Source organism: Cupressus sempervirens, chromosome 3 (genome assembly GCF_028749045.1).
Source record: "Cupressus sempervirens isolate cs-2001-9-10 chromosome 3, ASM2874904v1, whole genome shotgun sequence".
Taxonomy (NCBI): Eukaryota; Viridiplantae; Streptophyta; class Pinopsida; order Cupressales; family Cupressaceae; genus Cupressus; species Cupressus sempervirens.
The window spans coordinates 301,618,419-301,639,796 of NC_143120.1; positions in this window are offsets into that span (position 1 = coordinate 301,618,419).

The following is a 21,378-nucleotide window of genomic DNA, read 5'->3' on the forward strand; positions in this document are numbered from 1 at the left end:
ACCTTGTTGAAACTAATTTGAGATTGAGAATCTCCCTCTTTGACATTAGTGGACAAAACACTTTGTCATGGCATATACATTCATACATTATGCATAAGTCAATCAATATATACTTTATTATTCAGCTGATATACAAAACTTCAAATTTTAAAAAAATTTCAAAATTATTGTGTCTCCCATACTTTGTTACTCCCCCTTACTAAATGCTTCATTTTTATTTGTATTTTGATACTCCTACTGAGTAGATATCTACCCTGAAAAACATTTTCTTTCAAAATTTCAATAATCCCCCTTTTGACACTTATGTCATTTGGGTTGTGCACTTATTATGCATTTGTTCAAAAATGTCTTATAAAGCTCCATGATTATCTTCAAAGATGCATCGCAATTACTGCATGCTGCCTCTAGAGATTGAAACCAAATTTCTAGTTGGGAAGCAAGGTCAACTAAACCACCATGTGCTAAAAGATGAGAATCTTTCTACATCAAATCTTTTGCATAGGCTAGTTCCTTATGCAACACTTCCATGTGAGGACTTAGCATTGGTTGTAGGTTGATTAGAGTAGATATGATATTATCATCTTGTGCTTGTAACTCAAAAAGCCTACTCTAAGTATTCAGTAACATCTAGAAATGTACCTAGCTTTGACTAGGAGATAGCTTGATAGTACTATCTATGAGCTATAGATCTCCTTGTAGCTAGTCAATAGCCCTATGGATCTCTTGTGTGAATAGTTAAACACAACATAACTTAGTGTATAGAGAGAATATATTGTCAACCATTATCAACCATCCCCTTCACACTTCAAAAATCTTCACTACTGCAATGGTTAATCAGCACTTAAAGCATTTTCCTCTAAAACATATCACCAATATCCATTTCATAACTTAACATGTAAATTGAAAGAACATAGCAAGCACCACATCCATAGCATTAAATAAATAACACATAACATAGTAAATTGGTAACCTAGAAACCCTCCAATGAAAAGGTGAAACTAGGGTGGGGATGACACCCACAAATCTTAACTACTACAGTAACCATGAAAAAGGAAAAAGGAAAAAAATTTCTGCTAAGATAGGAAAGAAGACAAGGGTCAAAAAATCGAACAAGCATGTAGAAGATTGGCTAAAAATCCTTCCAAGGTTGTCAAATGCAATTTCTGCAAATGACCATATTTTTAGAGACCCTTATGTTTTTGTGCAAGATGTTGAGTGCCATAGAGTGATTGGCTATGATCTTTTCATGTACTTTTATCAGAATAGAATAGAGAATGTGCTAGTGTGTAACCCATGGAATAGAAATATGGCAAAATTGATATTCCCAGAACTGTTCATTGATGTTGATTTGTTGAAGGCCCTAATAAATTCATACAATCCAATAACCAAGACTTTCCATAGAAATAATGGGAGTATATTATGTACATTGGAGACAACTTTTTTTGTTGAGGCCTTTGGATTAATGGGACAAATGGATGTACCTATTGATATTGCAAATTTGCAAGGAAAGTTTGAAAGGAACAAAACCTATTTTGTGAACAATGTTATGCTACCACATATTCTTTATAGGGTAAAAAAGGCAGGTCTAATCCAAAAAAGGTGGGAGACTTTCTACCTTTGAGTAGGTTCAAGAATTATTTCAAAAATATGGTGTATGGTTTGCACATAGTATTGGGAAGTGATGGTGCAGAAGATTGTGTGTATGGTTCTCTTTTTCTAATGGCATGTGATATATAGGACCCTTTCCACCATAAGGAGTATGATTATGTGGCCTTCATTATTGATAGTATGCACATGCAGATTTGTGATGCTAAGAAGGGAGATATGAAAAACTTCAAGTTCCACCATTATTCGTTATTGATGCACCTTATCCTATACAACAACATTGGATACATCAGCAGAGATTTCATTGATCAAAATTCTAATGAATTTGGTGAGTTACCTGTGCAACTCTAGACTCGTATTTGGCATATTGATTTCTTTTATTCAAATTCCCTCATGTTCTTTAATTTGTTCAATTTTGTTATCATGAGGCAATTAGATCATACTTTCTTTAGGGCACCCAATGTTTTGAAGACTCTGCTTAGGCCCTCTTTCTTAGATGAAAAAACAAAATTAGATCATAACTGGGGGAGTATCTTTTTTTTTAAATAATGTACTTTAATCAAAGTATTTTCATGCCCATAGCCTCCTCATCTACTACCTAAATATTTACCCCCTAGATTGGCTATTATTGAATTCTTTTGGCAATTCCTATTGATGAATAAAGAAATGATCCCTCTCTCTTTGCATAAGCCTACTTTTGTATGTAGAATTTTTAAAGTAGGAGATTTTGAGATAGGAAAAAATGCATTTGAGGAATTAAGTGAGAATTTAGGTCAGTACAAATTTTCTACTGGGCCCTATAGGATGTATGACCCTGACAGTTACATTGCAAATGAGGTCAAGGCCATTAGGGGTTTTATTCTGCCTCCAAGCAAGCCAATCCCTATAGAGGACCTAATTGCCAACATAGTAGCAACAAGGGAGGCAGATGAGTTATTAAGGAAATATGATGAAATAAGGACAGTGGAGAATGCTTTGAAGAGGACCAACCCTGATTTTAAGGGTTTTTATATAGAATTTCCATATCCTAATAATTTAAGAAAGATGGTTGACAATTTTGACCATATTATGTCACAAATGCCTCATGAGCTAGAGGGAGAGGAAGCCATTGTAAACAGAGAATCCCCTGAGCTAGATACACAATTGGAAATTGAGTTAGAAAAGGAGAAACCATCAACTTCAGCCTGGGTGCCACAAGGAAATAAGAGACAAAAGACAATGCACATCCCTAAAAAGGTGGTAAGTAGAGCCACACAAGTAATGTCTAGGAATAGTGAGTATTTTGCTAATATTAGGAAAAATTATTTTCACCAAAGGGCTACTAAAGCAGGGGAGGCCTCTACTGATTTACAAGTTGCAGCATCAAGATTGGATGGTAGGATCATTCAATCTGAAAAGTTCATGGAAGATGATCATCAGAGTTTAAAAGTTTTCTTTATAAGATCAAATAAAATGAGCTCACATTGAGTCTCATGCCAAGAGAGGATCCAGAGAAGAATAAGGAATTAGTTGAAAAATTATTGGCTTATGATCTTGAGAGTGAAACAATGACTATTGCAGAAGCTAGAGAATTGGTACACAGGAGTGGTATGATTCTAATACCACATTGGGATATTAAGAAGGCCTTTGTGTTGAATCAAATAAGAAGAAAAGACAAGGCCATCAGTTATGAAGCCACTAGCAGTGAAGGCTTTAAAAGAGGGTCAGGTTTTAATGTAGACACAAAAACCCTAGTAGTATGGAGTGTAGCCCCTGACACTAAGAAGCCCAAGATGATGGATATAGAAGAAACTGCGTATGGAAATATGATTGTGTGGACATTGGAGAGCACTATTGGGAAAGAAATTTCAAGTTTGGTTAAACACTTTGTTCTCATGAATGAAGAAAAGGTTGATGAAATTGAGGATAAGTTAGCTGCAATGTGCAATGAATGCCTTGATATTAGAAGGATATATGAAGAAGAGCTCAAAATGAGCCATGTACATAAGCAAAGAATAGAAGAGTTGGAGGAAAAAATTAAAATTCTAGAAATAGAGACAAAATCCCTCAAAGAACAACTCAAGGTGGCAGCTGAGGCAGAACATGCACCAAGGCAAGAGGAAGAAAGAAGGCACATGGTAGAAGCAGAGGCCCAAACAAAAGAAATACCTATAGGAGTAACAATGCTAGTGCCTGTGATTAGTGTGGAAATAGAAGTTTCTCAAGCTGACAGTAACACCAAGAAGAATACCTTGATGAATGTATTAAATCATAGAATAAGCATTCTAAAAAGAATATCTCAAGATGCTTATAATGCATTCATCAATCTACAATCTGTAGAACAGGTATGCAAGGATGCAGTTTGATGGCTTGAGCCTATTTTCCAACAATGGGGGCCATATATGCAATTCTTTGACAGGTTGATACCCTTGTTAGCTAAGAAGCTAGATCTCCTAGATAAATTTATTACTATGAAGGAGGGTATGGATAAAGTAAAAGACTTATTGCAAATCTTCACAAGGAAGCTGGCAATAATTCAAAGCAAATTGAAAGTGTTGACAAATGGTTTCTATTCTTTAATTCTTTCTGTTACTAATTCTGATGATAAGCTAAAAGATTTTAATGAGTGGTCTTGTTCTTTTGATCGAATTATAGACTTACCACAAGTGGTATCTGTTTTCCAAGATGGTATTGATGAATGTCTTTTCAATGAACTAGTTGATACCCTTTTCAAGGTTGAAACTGAAATTAATAGGTTTACCATAGAAGGAAGGGTGATTACTGATGCCAGGTGGCAAAAAATTGTTGATGAACTAATGATAGTTAAGGAATGTGAATGGCCTACTAAAAGAGAAGTATTTGTTGGGGAATTAATCACAAAGATTATAGCACTACCAATAGGGAGCAGTTAGAGAAAAAGAAAAAGTTAAAGATTTTATGCTCTAGCTGTCATCTGCTACTATTTTATTTGTTCCTTTTTGAGTTAAGGTGTTTGGTTTCTTTTGTAAAAGGGTAATATACCCAATTTTGTAAAAGTACACCTGTCTTTTTTCTCTTAGCCTGAAGCTTGTGCATCTCACACTATATAAGTGAGATTCCAAGGATAGAGAAAGGGTCCAAATTCTTTTTTTTTAAAGTGATATGCTTAGTTTGTCTTTGGTCCAATTTTTTTTGAAAGCAAGTTTGTGATGTATTTTCTCTGTCAATTCTCTGAGAATACATGAATATAGAATGAGTTGTGTTTCTTTTTGAAGGTCATTCTGAGTCTATTGGAAATGGTATACAATTTTCAAAGAAAATGAATACAAATTGTGAACTGTCCCCATATTAGTTCTTTCTGAATCTTGTCTCCTTTTAATTACTTGGTTATCTTGATATTGTATAAGTAAAGGCTTGTGCAATTGAATGCAATCTAGTTAGGTTGTATATCTATTTATCAATGCTGTTAATTCAATGGATTAAGTAAAAGCTTTGGTGAGTGTGATAAGGTTGCTTTAGTAGTGGAAAAGGTTTTGAATGATAAATTCTAATAAGAATTGCTGATAAAATTTGTTGTAAGGCAACAAATTAGATCTAAGAATTTACTATAGTCTCTGAAACCCAAAGGATTAGGCACTAATCAAATTTGATCCAGCTGAAAGAGAAAAGTATCACAAATGGTTGTCAAAATGCAGCATCAAATAAAATTTTACTTTTATTTCCTGTAGATCTTCAAAGTTGGCTAGTACTTGTCTACATGGAATGTTTTAGCTTCAGTTAGCCACTATTGTTGAAAATGTTTGCAGATCTATAGAAGAAGTTTTGGCCATATCTATTATATGGGATGTGTTTATCAAGTTATCAAGAATTGTGTATGTGTTTGAGGATTTGAGATGAGAATCAGAATGAAACTAAAAATAATCCTCATACAATTTTCCCAGTCTTGAATTATCCCTGGTTATACCCACCCTAGTTTTTCAGAGCCACAAGAGTAGAAAACCACCCTTAGTTTTGTTGAAGTTGGGCCCAAATGCTTAGCACATACAATTGTTAATAAGAATTGGCTGGTCTTTAGATTGTGTGAGAAATTTCATCTTGGTATTAAGCATTCTGTTGCTTAGTAGTTTTAAAACACTAACACCCTGTTAAATGCATACAAAGTCTATTAGGTCTCACCTTGTTAGAGGATTTGAACTTACAATAAAGAAAGCATTCAGGTAAGAGATTTATAAAAGTCTATCAAGACTTAAAGCCTATTAGGACTACTTAGGTAAGATATTTTCTCTGTATCACCTATTAGAATGATTCAACACCATGATCCTCTAGTTAGCACCTCTCTACTTGATTGTAGATGTTATCTTTACTAATTAAACCTTGATCCTCCCTATTCAAAATGTCTTCTCTATCCTTTCACATCTATGATATATTCTTCTCATATATTCTTTTCTATCCTTACTAATTAAGCTATTCTAAACTGCATAGCTTTGTCATAGCCATCTTAGCCACCATGAATGATCTCTCTACATTTACCATTTATCTCTCAAATGCATCTCAAATTCCTACAAACTATTTAAGGTTTCCTTGTTAAATAAGCATTGGTGGGGATAGATAGGTAAGAATCAATGATTGTGGTTGATTTATATTGCCACCTTAAGCATCCCTTTTTTTGATTGGTTGTATGTAATGCATAGCGATTCACAATATACCTCCATACTTATCTCTCATAATCATGGGATATGATTATGTCATTCTAAAAATGGTTTACATAGAATTTTGTGCCATTTCAAGTAACTATGTTAAAAACTATTCACTCAGCATCTAAAGACTCTAATGATTAGCCTTCACTATGTTCTTAACATTGTAACTCAACTTCTAAATAGCTTGACACTCTTTATTTACTTGGCACCTAAATCACTCAACATCTATAGGCTGGAAACTTATTCTCAACATGCCTTGATCACTTGGCTCAGACTGATTTCTTGGCTTGCTATAATCACTCAGCATACACTATGTGCTCGACTTGCACTATAGTTTTGCTAGATTATGACTAAGTGTTTTGTCACTTCCTTGTTTAAACTAATTTGAGATTAAGAATATCCCTTTTTGACATCAGTGGAAAAAACACTTTTTCATGGCATATACATTCATACATTATGCATAAGTTAGTCAATATATACTTTATTACTCAACTCATATACAAAACTTCAAATTTTCAAAATTTTGCAAAATTATTGTGTCCCCCATACTTTGTTACTCCCCCTAAGTAAATTATTCATTTTTATTTGTACTCTAATACTCCTGCTGAGTAGATATCTACCCTTTAAAACATTCTTTTTCAAAATTTCAATAATCCCCCTTTTGACACTTATGTGATTTGGGTTGTGCACTTATTATGTGTTTGTTCAAAAATGGCCTATGAAGCTCCATGATTATCTTCAAGGATGCATCCCAATTACTACATGCTACCTCTAGAGATTGAAACTAAATTTCAAGTTGGGAAGCAAGGTCAACTAAACCATAATGTGTTGAAAGATGAGAATCTTTCTTTATCAATTTTTTTTGCATAGGCTAGTTCCTTATGCAACACTTCCAAGTGAGGAGTTAATACTTCCAAGTGAGGAGTTAGCATTGATTATAGGTTGATTAGAGTAGATATGATATTATCATCTTGTGCTTGTAACTCAGAAAACCTACTCTAAGTATTCAGTAACCTCTAGAAATGTACCTAGCTCTGACTAGGAGATAGCTTGATAGTACTATCTTTGAGCTATAGATCTCCTTGTAGCTTTTCAATAGCCCTATGGATCTCTTGTGTGAATAGTTAAACATTGTATAACTTAGTGTATAGAGAGAAGATATTGTTAACCACTATCAACTGTTGTCTTCACACTTCACAAATCTTCACTATTGTAGTGCTTACTTAGCACTTAAAATATTTTCCTCTAAATCATATCACCAATATCCATTTCATAACTTAAAATGTAAATTGAAAGAACATAACATGTATCACATCCATAGCATAAAATAAATAACACATAACATAGTAAATCAGTAATCTAGAAGCTATCCAATGAGAAGGTGAAACTGGGGTGGGGATGACACTCACAAATCTTCACTACTACATTTGTAAAATGTGGCCTATTATAGCTACAATATATTTGATCATAATCTATGATCTACCATGTGAAAGGTTTTTCCTATTAAAGGCATACAAAGTCTATTAGGTCTTACCTTGTTAGAGGATTTGAACTTACAATAAAGAAAGCATTCAGTTAAGAGATTTACAAAAATCTATCAAGACTTAAAGCCTATTAGGACTACTCAGCTAAGAGATTTTTCTTTGTATAACCTATTAGAATGATTCAACACCATGATCCTCTAGTTAGTACCTCTCTACTTGATTTTAGATCTTCTCTTTACTAGTTTAACCTTGATCCTCCTGATTGGATATGTCTTCTCTATCCTTTCACCTCTATGATTTATTCTTCTCAAAGTAATTCTACACTACATAGCTCTATCATAGCCATCTTAGCCAAAATGAATCATCTCTCTACATTTTCCATTTGTCTCTCACATGCATCTCACATTCTTACAAACTATTTAGGGTTTCCTTGTTAAATAAGCATTGGTGGGGATAGATAGGTAAGAATCAATGGTTTTGGTCGATCCATATTGCCACCTTAAGCATCCTTTTTTCTGATTGGTTGTATGTAATGTATAGGGATTCACAATATACATCCATACTTATCTCTCATAATCCTAGGATATGATTATGTCATTCCAAAAATGGTTTATATATAATTTTGTGCTATTACAAATAACTATGCCAAAAACTATTCACTCAGCATCTAAAGACTCTAATGCTCAACCTTCACTGTGTTCTTAACATTGTAACTCAGCTTCTAAATAGCTTGATACTCTTTATTTACTTGGCACCTATATCACTCAACATCTATAGGCTGATAAATTATTCTCAACATGCCTTGATCACTTGGCTCACACTGATTTCTTGGCTTGCTCTAATCACTCAGCATACACTATGTGCTCAACTTGCACTATAGTTTTGCTAGATTATGACTAAGTGTTTTGTCACTGCCTTGTTAAAACTAATTTGAGATTAAGAATCTCCCTCTTTGAAATTAGTGGAAAAAACACTTTGTCATGGCATATACATTCATACATTATGCATAAGTTAGTCAATATATACTTTATTACTCAGCTCATATTCAAAACTTCAAAATTTCAAAATTTTGCAAAATTATTGTGTCCCCCATACTTTATTACTCCCCTAAGTAAATGCTTCATTTTTGTATGTACTTTAATACTTCTGGTGAGTAGATGTCTTCCCTAAAAAAAAATTTCCTTCAAAATTTCAATAATCCCCCTTTTGACACTTATGTCATTTGGGTTGTTCACTTATTATGTGTTTGTCTAAAAATTTCTTATGAAGCTCCGTGATTATCTTCAAAGAGGCATCCTTGTTACTGCATGCCACTTCTAGAGATTGAAACTAAATGTCCAATTGGGAAGCAAGGTCAACTAAACCATCATGTGCTAAAAGATGAGAATCTTTCTTCATCAATTTTTTCGCATACCATTCCTTATGCAACACTTCCATGTGAGGAGTTAGCATTGATTGTATTTTGATTAGAGTAGATATGATATTATCATCTTGTGCTTGTAACTTAGAAAGCCTACTCTAAGTATTCAATAACCTCTAGAAATGTACGTAACTTTGACTAGGAGATAGCTTGATAGTACTATCTATGAGCTATAGGTCTCCTTGTAGCTAGTCAATAGCCCTGTGGATCTCTTGTGTGAAGAGTTAAACATTGCATAACTTAGTGTATGGAGAGAAGATATTGTCAACCACTATCTTCACACTTTCTATCTTGGTTGCTAGGTCAACCTATTTAAGTGCAATAGCACTAGATATCTTTTTTAGTACCATGGTATGAAAATTTCTTTCTGACCATTCTAATATTTTTAGATTAAGATCTAGGTCTTCATCCTTTAACTTGTCCACATAGTGACATGTTTCTCTATGATAGGATTATTTTCATTTATTCTTGGAGGTTGAATTTATCAAAGAATACATCTTTAATTTCATGTAAGACTTGCTTCTTCTTGTATTCTCTCCTCAATATTTGTTGCCTCTTTTTCCTTTGAAGAGCTTCCTATAGTATACTCATTTCTTCAATAGTGATTTTTCTTAAGTCAAACTTTTGGAGTTCAATCACTTCATCTAGACTTACATTCTCAAATTATGTAACTTTAGGACTCTTGGGTGTGTTGGAACTTAGCCTTGATATTTGCAATGGTGTTTCATGTGTACTTAGTCATTGTAAGAGTTTGACTACTAAGAGGACATGTAGAAATTGGCAATGTGACCAGTGTCTATGTGGAAATCTATTCCTCTAGGTTAGTATTCAAATATAGCTCTTCAATTCTAACATCTTCCTTTTGTACTTCACCCTATTTTGGTGTTACAAGTATAGGACTTGCTTCATTACCTATATGAACTTTAGTTCCATCCTTTTCAATTTTTTCCACTACCAATAAACTTGAATTTTTTAAGCTTGGCACTAATGTATCTACATGTTGTGCTTCTACCTCTTTCATCTAAATTATAGTTGTAGGCATTTTAGATGGTATTAGTTCTATGGCATCTTACTAGTCCAGGTTTATACCTTGATCATGTGAGAGATCCTATGATTCCTTTTCTCTCACCTTTTTAGATGGGGGTACATTAGATGTGTCTTTTGGTTGCTCCCTTGTAGATACAAGTAATTCACCAACTCTTAACAATATAGGATTTGTGCATAACATTGCTATATTGGTAGAGTCCTTTAGGATTTTCTTTAAGTCATCCTCAATCAAAGGATTTAAATTTTGTGCTAAATTATCAAGAACATATTTGATAATAACATCCAAGTCATTTTGACTCTCTTTTTCTTTGTGTGGAGGACTGGTGCTCGACACTTGTACATCATGTACATCCTATTGTTCATATTTAGCTATTGCCTATTAGTGGGCATATAGAAAGTTACCATTGAGTTCAACAGAATAGTGAAAATATTGCTAGATGTGTGTTGAAATCTTCCATTTTTTGTCCAATGGTTATTTCCTTAAATTTTCATCTATGTGACACAAGTTCTGAAGATCAACAGATCCATTGAAGCTCTCATATAAAGATGCGGAAGTAGTTAAATAAGTTACCACTTTTTCTTTGATTTTTTATTCTATCAATACATAGCTTTTGAAAAACCTCTGACTATTGCATTTTATGTTCCATTCAATTTCTCAATTCAAAATCTTGTCCAAGTTCACAAGTTTTGATGGGTTAACTGAGATTAAGTCCCAATTGCAGAACTTTACAGATACTTACATTCACTTCTTTGACATGGAAAACTTCTAGAAAAGGGTGAGATCTGAATGAATTCATCCCATTACTGAGAAGCTTCATGGATGTAGTTTAGTTGAAGCTATTAGTTTCCCAATTGTAGTCTAAGCCCCTGAGTTGATTTATGAATGCATTCAACACTACAACCTAGAAACTAGGAAAATTGTGCTACTTAATGAAACAATTCTAATCTCAATTGATAGGAAAATAGTGGTGAACTTCCTTCATGTGCTAGAGTGGGAGGAGTTCTCTAATTAAGGCTTTAGTGGAGCTATCTCATAATTCTTAGCAAAGAAGATGATCTAGAGAAAAGAAATCATGAGGACATGGTTCTAGAAATGACAAAGTGATAAGAGTAAAGTTCCCAAAACCTTGTTTGGGACCAACCTTAAGCTAGAAATGATTGATATTTTTTTTCTCCTTCATAGGTTGAAAGGTGATTTATAAGCTTTAAATTTTATAGAGCAGTATTTCTTTTTAGTTCAAGTAATTTTCTTAGATACCCAATACATTGATTAGGAGCAAGAGGTAAGAAAAATTCTATCCAATTCTCTTCGGGAAGCCAAGTTCTATAATACGTTCTACATGTCTTCTTTCTCAAATAATGGTCCACCTAACAATAGGTGTATAATAATCATGCCAAAGGCCATAATTAGGAATAGTGTATTCAATCTAAGGACTATCTTTTCCACCATGACGTGCATTTAATTTTGTCAACCTAGGGATATATACTTCAAATGGTTGGCACAGTATGTGCACTAGGTTCCTTAATGAGTCATTATCCTTATGATGTAGGAAAGTGAAATGCAAGGAAAGAACCTACACTAGTGTTGTAAGAAACTAACACTGCACTTAACTCTTTACTAAAAAAAATAATGGAAATGCAATGAAATGGTAACATATATTCCAACTCAATTCATCTACTATAATTGTTCTTATAGATGTTGTAGGAACACTCACAAAGTATGATTCTACAAGAAGGAACTTATAACTTTTACCAACAATACTAAAAATGCTTGAAAAAAAATCTATACTACTCTAATCTAATCCACCTCCCAAGTGAGCCCCCTTGGTTGGATTTTGCTAATCTACTAACACAAAATGTAAACTAGTAGCTATTTCATTATGTTACAGGCATTCCTTACATGAGACCAATACATAGAACTACAAAAATAACTCACTGTAAGAGTCAACAGTTTCTTATCATCAACTTTCTTCTAAATTTTTAACACTATTGGTCTGATCTCTATAAATAGAAGATCAATGCTTATTTAGCAACAAAAAAGCAAAAGAAACTAGCTTCAAATCTACCAAATAAAATGGAGGAAAAGATAATAGCTCAAGGTGGGAATAATAAATTCTACACAACTACTTTGTCACAATAATAAATTTAGAGAAATATAACAATTCTTCATAGGTCCTCCATATTATTAGTTGTGTCCCTTGGTACCATTATGACTCTTTTCACTATGGCTTAACATCTCTTCTGCTCGAATGCTAGTCACTAATCATCTTCATCATTTCCCTTTGAATGCTTCTAACCATCTTCAGCTCCCTTTGCTAACAGGTTAGTTATTATGTAGAGATATTTGCATATAATCATTATCAAATTAAATTAAAATATAAGAACACACATTCTGATGGTTATATGAAATAACACATTATATATATAATATTCACAAAATATAACATACTATCTACCCATAGGTTAATCATCAGTTCAAGCAAACATAGGTTCACAAATGTCTTGGTGGAAGTAAAATAGAGTGCTTAAAACTAGCTTAAAATAGAGGCAATAATTAGCCTCATCATCTACCCCTTGGTAAACTGATGCTTGTCCTCAAGCATTGCATTTCCTAGTTAGTGAACTAAATTCCCCAACTTTAGTTTCCCTTCCTATTGCTCTTGAAGGTGTAGTAGAACCCTTGTGTTCTTTCCCAAACTTCCCTTCTACTATCCTCCTATAGCTTATCAAGTCTGTCAGTATTAATATCATATAGGAGCCACATGAGCATTGGAGGTTGCATAGTGAGTGGGCACCATAGTTCTGGCCTAGCCTATTTCCCCAATTCTATATACTTTGGAACTCGGTGAAGGGTGGCCTCTAAGTTGATGGGACTGTGTGGCTCTGATCTTTTAAGTATCTTGGGTAATCTAGCCCACCTACTTTTAGCACCAACCATGGGTCTCTAAATGGAAAAGTAAGGTAGGTTCTCATATTCTGCATGCACCTTGGTTCTAGTAGCAAAGATTCTATCCCTTACTCCCTTTTTCTTATCCCTAAAAGTTAATCTAAACCAGTCCCTAAGAACTTATTCTAGTTCACTACTCTTAGCAATAATGATAAGGGCTCTATTCTTTCCTCATCTTTGTAATTATTCAATTGTCTATCATAATTATCTTCATTATGCATCCAAGACATCAAAGCCCTCAAATTTATATCCCCTATATAGAGTAAGGGATTCCATTGAGTTTCTACTGGAATGATAAAATTATGCATGTATAACTCACAAATCAAGTTCTACTACTAGGATGGTAGAGTCTGGTATAAACCATAGAATTCCTAAGCTGATTTGAATTTTGCATTTATGTTCATGAGGGTTAGCATAAGTTGGAATAAAAAGAATTATTCCTTTAAACACATAGCATAAATCAGCAGTGGTGGTCTACAAGAAAGTTCTTGATCAACCAATTTGAGGGCATGATTCATCCTTTGTTTTTGGTTTTCCAATTGTTCTTTCAAATCTATAATTTCTTCACCTAAAAATACTATGTATTTTTTCATTTTCTTCCTCTCTTCTTCCCATAGGGCTGCAACAAACATATATTAAGTTTTTGTAGCCCAGTAATGGAACCAATGTCCTCTTCATCATTTCTTTTCCTCTTCCTCTATTCCTTCCATAACTACCTTATGAAATCTATAAGCCATGTTGATTTATAGGGAACTAGGCTAGTGTCTGAATAGACTAACTCATTAATTATGGGAATTTTTAGTTGGCCTGCTAGAGGATCATTTTTATTTTCATTAACTTCAACCCTAAATTCCTCATTAGGGTTTTCAGAAATGTTTGCAGTTTTAGGGTGAGAAGGAGAATTATTGGGAACAATTTGTACTAGGGATTCTTTAGTAGATGGTTTGGACAAAGTATACTGAGCTTCTACTATCACTTTAGAAATTTGCCTCCTCATTCTAGAACTTCTTCTCATAAGGGTCTCCTCTGGTATCACAACCTTCTTCCTACTTCTTCCTTTTGATGTCTCTGCTATAGGAGTAACTATTGCAAGACCCATCTTAGTTTTCTTTTATTTTGCGACTGTAGGGTTTGTCTTTTCTACTACTAGAGCCAATGTCTTCTCTTGTAATTTTTTTTTTCTCCTTGCTCAGGAAGAGGTAGGTTTTTGAGTCTCTTGAATAGGTAAAGGCATAGTTTCTTGCACATTTTTGGCTTCAGCATCTTGAGTGCTTTGCTCGGTAGGTTCATCAATGGGAACTAAATTCTCCTCACTGGGTTGTTCATTAAGGATAGCCCAGGGTTGTAGGGTTTTATCTTGGAAATTTTTTTCCCATATCATAGGAGAGGCATCCCTATGTGATCTTTCTATGAGCAATTTAATTAGGGCATGATGGGTGATAGAATTGTCCTTTCCCATTTGGGTTTCTTTAGCACTAATGCATAACATGTTATACAAGAAATTGGGAACATTTACTAGATAATTATGCCTTATACAGCTAAGCAATTTAAAATGATTTGCATGTTAATATGAAAATCTTCCTTCATAGGTGAGGTACCTAATATGTGCATAGCCAGCTCATTGTATGCCATTAGAAGAGACATCCTTTTTCAACCTTGCTTGGTAATATCCAACTAAGGATTAGTTGGTATGACAAACTAAGCCCTGGTTGATCTTGCATCATGTGTATTAGGATAATGTTCTCCTATTACTAGTAACTCAGTTACTTCAGCTATTTTCTCTTTTTTAGCAACAACTATTAAACCCCATATAGTAGCTTCTCCTTTATTAAATGTTCTTGTAAACTCTGTGGTTGCTTCTTCATCAAATGTAATTAAACATAGGAAATACCCTAACTATCCACATGCATTAAATCTCCTCACTACTTCTACATCTAAGAGTAAAGCAGTATGCTCCACTAGTTCTCATCGATGTAATTGTCCACCCATTCTGCCTAACAATTTCACTCTCTGCTCTGTTTGCACTATTTTCCTTGTATGAATTCAGGCTTTCAGACCTATTTTTAAATTTCATATTTTTTTAAAGCTTATTAATGTCATAACAATTCATTATGAGCAGCAATAATGTGGTTTATCATGGATATGTGAAAATCATCCAAAAATGGAATTCAGATCATTTAAAAATTAAATATGGGTCATATCACAACCTGACAATAAGGAATCATTCAAGAATAAGGGGTATGACACCTAGACACTTGTTTACTTATAGAAATTAAGTTTCATAAAAGAAGTATAAAGATTTGGGAAAAATCTTCATGAATAAATAGTAATGTCATTGGGTTTTAGTAACCTTCCATGCCCCCTATGAGATAAGGACAAGTGTCCACACTTGTCAAACTTAGTACAGGGTATGGAACTAGCATAACACCGCCATAATATAAATAATGTAGTATCATCTATAACCAAAAAAATCAATGTACTATAAATGACTTAAGATTTGAAAAGCTTATACCTATGAGTTGATTTTTTCACATATCAAAAGTGGTGGAAAGTACATCAGCATTGACATCATATGTTAGAAAACTTGCAGTGTTTATTGAAAGCATTAGAAAATGATGATGTGGAAGGTGGGTGGTTGGTAGGCAAAGAAGTGAGATGAGTTGGAAAAGAAGCAGTAGAAGATGAACAGAGAAATTTGGAACTTTATGTCGTCATAAAGTTTTTATTATGGGCATGCACGAAGAAATCAATATTAAAGAATTGCAGGCAAGAGGTTAACACCTTCTATTGTAGGAAGAGTCACTTGGTGTGCATTTGAATTTGGCCATTGAAACTACTACAGGAAGTCTTCTTTTGATTGGGCCCATTTATATAACTTGAGTCTATGACCATTGACTAATAATTTAAAAGGTACTAGATCAATGGTAGTTAATTTGATAGCTCCATTTTCAAAGACATGGTTAATTTCATATGGACCCAGCCATCTTTTTTGCAACTTGCATGACATATCTACAAATCTAGAATCATATAGTAGTGCCTAAACACCCACTTGAAATTGTTTATTGCTAATGTAGGAGTCATGCCATTTCTTTCTTTGCTTCTATATAATTTTAGTGCATTCTAGAGCAGACTTGCACATTTCATCCAAGGAATTAAGATGTAGAAGACATTCTCTATGTGCTGTAAGAAGTTCAATGTTCAACTCCAGTGCAATTCTTAAAGTTTTATGTTCAAATTCAATGGGTAGCATTAGTATTTTCCCATATAGGAGCTCAAATGGTGTAAACCCTGTAGTTGTCTTCCATGTTATTCTGTAGGCCCAAACAACTTCTAGTAATCTACTATTCCAATCCCTACAGTGCAAATGAACTATTGTTGTTAAGATAGCCTCTATCTCCTAATTTGTGACTTCTACTTGTCCATTAGTTTGAGGGTGACAGGGACTTGATTTCTGGTGCCTTATATTATATTTGATTAGATTAGAAGTAAATTGTGCACCTTGGTCAATGACTAGTTCTTTTGGTACACCATAGCACATAAACAATTCTTCATGCAAAAATTCTACAACTTTGTGATCACAACATGCTTCATGGCTTTCACTTCAACCTATTTTGCCAGGTAGTCAGTGTACACAAGGGTACATGATTTCTCATTGGATGGAGGATCAATTTGACCATTGAAGTCCATAGCCCATTTCCCAAATGGTGTTAATGCCAGTTGTGAATTGAGAGGCATTTCATCTATTCTTGTTGGTCACCCAATCCTTTGACACTTGTCACACTTTTGTGTATAGTTGGTTGCATCTTTGTAAGTGTAGGCCAATAGTAACTAGTTGTTAAAACTTTCAAGGCTGTTCTTTTTTCTAAAAAGTGCCCTCCACATGGTTCATTATGACATGCATGTAGAATGTCATATGTTTCATCCTCTCTCACACATCTTCTCATAACTTGATTAGGTCTAGTGTAAAATAAGATATTCTCAATCCAAAAGAAATGGAAATTTTTCTCTACAAGCATCTTCTTTTCCTTATAAGAGAAATGTACTAGCATTTTATTAGCTACAATGTAGTTAGCAATTTCTATGTACCATGGAGTTTCAACAACAATATGAAATAAATGCTAATCTAGAAATGCATCATTTACCAGAGTAGTGTCATTCTCATCATGATGGGTTCTTGATAAATAATCAACTAACACATTGCCTCTTCCAGGCTTATCAACAATGATGATATAAAATTCTTGCAACAATAGTAACCATCTTGCTAAATGGCCTATTATAGCAAGTTTGGTCATGAGATATTTAATTACTACATGATTAGTATGAACAAATATGGGATAGCCAATTATGTAATGCTAGAATTTGTTGAGAGCATAAACTACTGCTAATAATTCTTTTTTAGTTACTATGTAGTTTAATTCTAGTCCATCAAGGCTCTTGCTAATATAATATATTGTATTTTCAATATGTTGAGATTGTTGTCCTAGAACTGCACCTATGGTATAGTCAGAAGCATTTGTATATATGTGAAAAGGCCAAGTCCATTTAGGGCATTGTAAAATTAGGGCTGTAGTGTGAAGTTTCTTAAGCTATAGGAAGGCTTCATTGCATTTTGATGTCCAAATGAATTCAACTTCTTTGGTTAGTAATATATACAAGGGACTAGCTATTTTTTTGAAGTCTTTTATTAAATGTCTATAATATTTAGCATGACCTAGAAAAGATCTTACATCTTTCAGCTTTGTGGGTATGGGCAATGTATGAATTACCTCTATCTTAGCTAGATTCACTTGTATTCCTACAACTGATATGAAATGACCAAGTACCACACCTTCCTGCATGAGCATGAAACATTTTTCACTATTAAGTGCTAGATTATGTTCTTGACACCTTGTTAGAAGTTTTTCAAGATTCATCATTTCTTCTTCACAGGTGACTCTAAATGTTGTAAAGTTTTCCATATATATTTGCATACAATCATGTGATATATCAGCAAAGATGCTAATAACATCTCATTGAAATGTTGTAGGAGAATTATGTAGACTAGATGGAAAAATAGAGTATGCAAAAGTACCCCATGGGCATGTGAATGTGGTTTTATCTCAATCTTTAGGAGCAATACTGATTTGATTATAACCACTATACCCATCTAGAAAAGAGAAATACTTCTTTCCAGCTAGAGTGTCTAGAACTTGATCTATGAATGGTAAAGGAAAGTGATCCTTTTTGGTGGCCTTGTTTAATTCTCTATAATCTACACAAATTTTCCATTTCCCTCCCTTTTTGGGCACTATGACTAGGGGTGACACCCATCTACTATCAAATATAGGATAAATAAAACTAGCATCAAACATTTTTTGCAATTCAATTTTAACTATTTCTCTAAGGCTGTCATTTATCCTTCTCTAGGGTTGACAGAGTGGTAGACACCCTTCATTGATGTATATTCTATGAGTGCATAATGTAGGACTCAAGCCTTTCATATCACCATAATCCCATACAAAATCCTTTTCATGCTTTCGAAGTTTTTTTTGTATCTATTCCATTTGTGTGGATGTTAATTTGGGGTTAACATGAAGATTATGACCTTTGGACAACTCAACAATAGTGGTAGACTCTATCATAGTAGCTTCAAAAATTGGACTTGTATCTAGTTCACATGGTAAAAGTTGATGAAGAATGTCTAGTTCTTTGAGAAAAGTACAATTCTCATCACATTCCTCATATGTGGTTGATTCTAACATAGAACTTTTAGATACATGTTTTTCTACCACACAATTGTTATTAAGAATACTCTAAAGTATTGAATCCTCTTCCTACAGCTTTAGAAAGGATTATCTATGTAACATCATAAGTTGTGCCATAGAGTTTAATTCTTCTTCTTCATCCCCTAAATCTATCTAGATAGATGTGCTTAAATCTAGTAATGGTTGTGTAGGAGGATACAAATCAAATTTATTTGTTGCTTGACCATTTGATATGGTCATATTTCCTTATCTACAACTTATATTTGTGTCAACTATATCTAACCAAGGTTGTCCTAGGATGATAGGGTAACTATATAGATTGACTTTGGGAGAAAGAATCATGAAATCTGTAGGATACTTTAGAGATTCTAAGGTTACAATTATATTTTCTATCATTCCATTAGGAGTGGTGGTAGAGCTATCTACAAGTTGTAGAATTATTGGAGCAGCCCTTAATCCTTCTATTTTCAACTTATTCATAGTATCCTTACTCATAAAATTTATAGAAGAACCAAAATTTATTAAAGCATTTTTAACAGACTTACCATTTATACTCACATTTAGAACTGGACTACCTAGATCCGAATATTTTGGAGTGACCAATTTTCCTAACACACTGTTAGCCAATTGTCCCACAACATGGACTGTAGTTGGATTCTTTTTCTTCCTCCTAGTCTTCTTTAGGAAGGCTTCTCTAATGGATTTTCCATATATAGAAACACCTTTACTAGCTTGAAATAAGGATATTTGGACATGCATGTTTTTCAACTGATCAACAATATTAAAAGATTATTCCTCTATTTGTACATGTTTACTTTGTACAAGCTTCTTTGGAAAAGGAGGTTCCACTATTGGCTAAGCTTGGGATGAGATAATGACATTGGTTGGGTCAACCTCTTTAGATACTTGGGGTTCTAATGCTATAGGAGTAACTATTATTTTAGTTATTAGAGGTGGTTTAGGTGTTGGTAAAGTTATACCAGATATTAGAAGTATATTTGCAACATTTAGAGTGTAAGTAGGATATTGCTAAAGATCAACAATACACATGGGTTGTTGTGGCTGCTAGTTATTTGGATTTGGCCAAGGTTGTACAAGTAACTATGTATGATTTTGAGGTCTAGGATTCACAAGTGGTGGCATCAATGCAGGTTGTTGAGATGGGGGTGGTAATTGTGGAGTACTAGTATTTTGGTTAGCCCACTATTGAGGTCCCCTCCATTGGTTTGTGGGCTACCAATTCCCTTGGGATGGTTGTCATTGGTTTTTCTAGTTCTACCAGGATGGTTGGGATTTCTAAGGCCATTGGGGTTGTTGTAAATTATTTTGCCAAGCATTACTTCAATTAGGTTGATTATATTGTGGGGGGCCTTCGAGATTATAGTTTTTCCATTGATTATCATATAAATTTGGATTTTGAAAAGGGTCCTAAGGCATACCTTAACATTGGGCCCATGGCCAATGTTGAACGAAAAAGAATACTTTCTCATCATCTCCATCTACCTTGATGTACTTAGTTGGAAGATGCTAGTTCTCCATGCCAGCAACCAGTTTGCATTGGCAATCCTTCTTTTGTTTTTGATGATGAGGGTAGTATTCAACTAGTTGTAATTGAGCTTCTACATGCTTCTTCTTTGTAGTCATTGTTTTGAGATGTGTAGAAACATCATTTATGATGTCCTATTTGAAATATAGCAATAGGTTAGATATCTAGAACTTTGAAATACCTTGGCTAATTCCTTTAGTGACTATGGAACGAGGTCCTCGACCTTTCCTCATAGTTGACCCTGAATATTTTTGACAGATCTTCTTGAGGTCATCCCAAGAAGCTTGATCTACATCACCACTAGCCATCAAGTCTAGTGCTTCTAGATAGTTATCATTCACACCTCTCAAAAAGACTAGCTTTTCAAAATCCTCAGATAACACATGCTAAGGGTTCTTCTGTAGTGTATACAAGAAATGTGAAACATAGTATTCCAATGTTTCTTCCTCCTTTTTTGATATCCCAAAGACATCATCTCCTCTTGAAATAGATGCTTTGCAATACTCTTTATATTTATCCAAAAATAGAGTTTGCATTTCATCCCAAGTTCCTACTATATTGGCTTCTAAGCCAATGAACTATTGTAAAGCTAATTCTTTTAATGTTGCTGGAAATAATTTAAGCTTATGGGCATTACTATTGTAGTCAAAACTACAACATAGTATGTCGAATTCAAATAAGAAAGTATCAGGGTCTTTGGTTGCAAGGCCATAGAACTTTGGAAGGGTAGTTGTAGGTATATTCTTGAGATTATCAATATTTATGAGGCTTGGGAGAGGAAATGGAAAAGTAGGTTGTGCTATTATTGGAGGTATTAGATTATGAGATTGCTACTGAAAAGGAACATTGGGTACTCAATTATTAACAACTAGTGGATTTAGAGTAGTATTATCAAGGAAACTAGCCAAAATTTTAGTAAAAGGTTGAAGA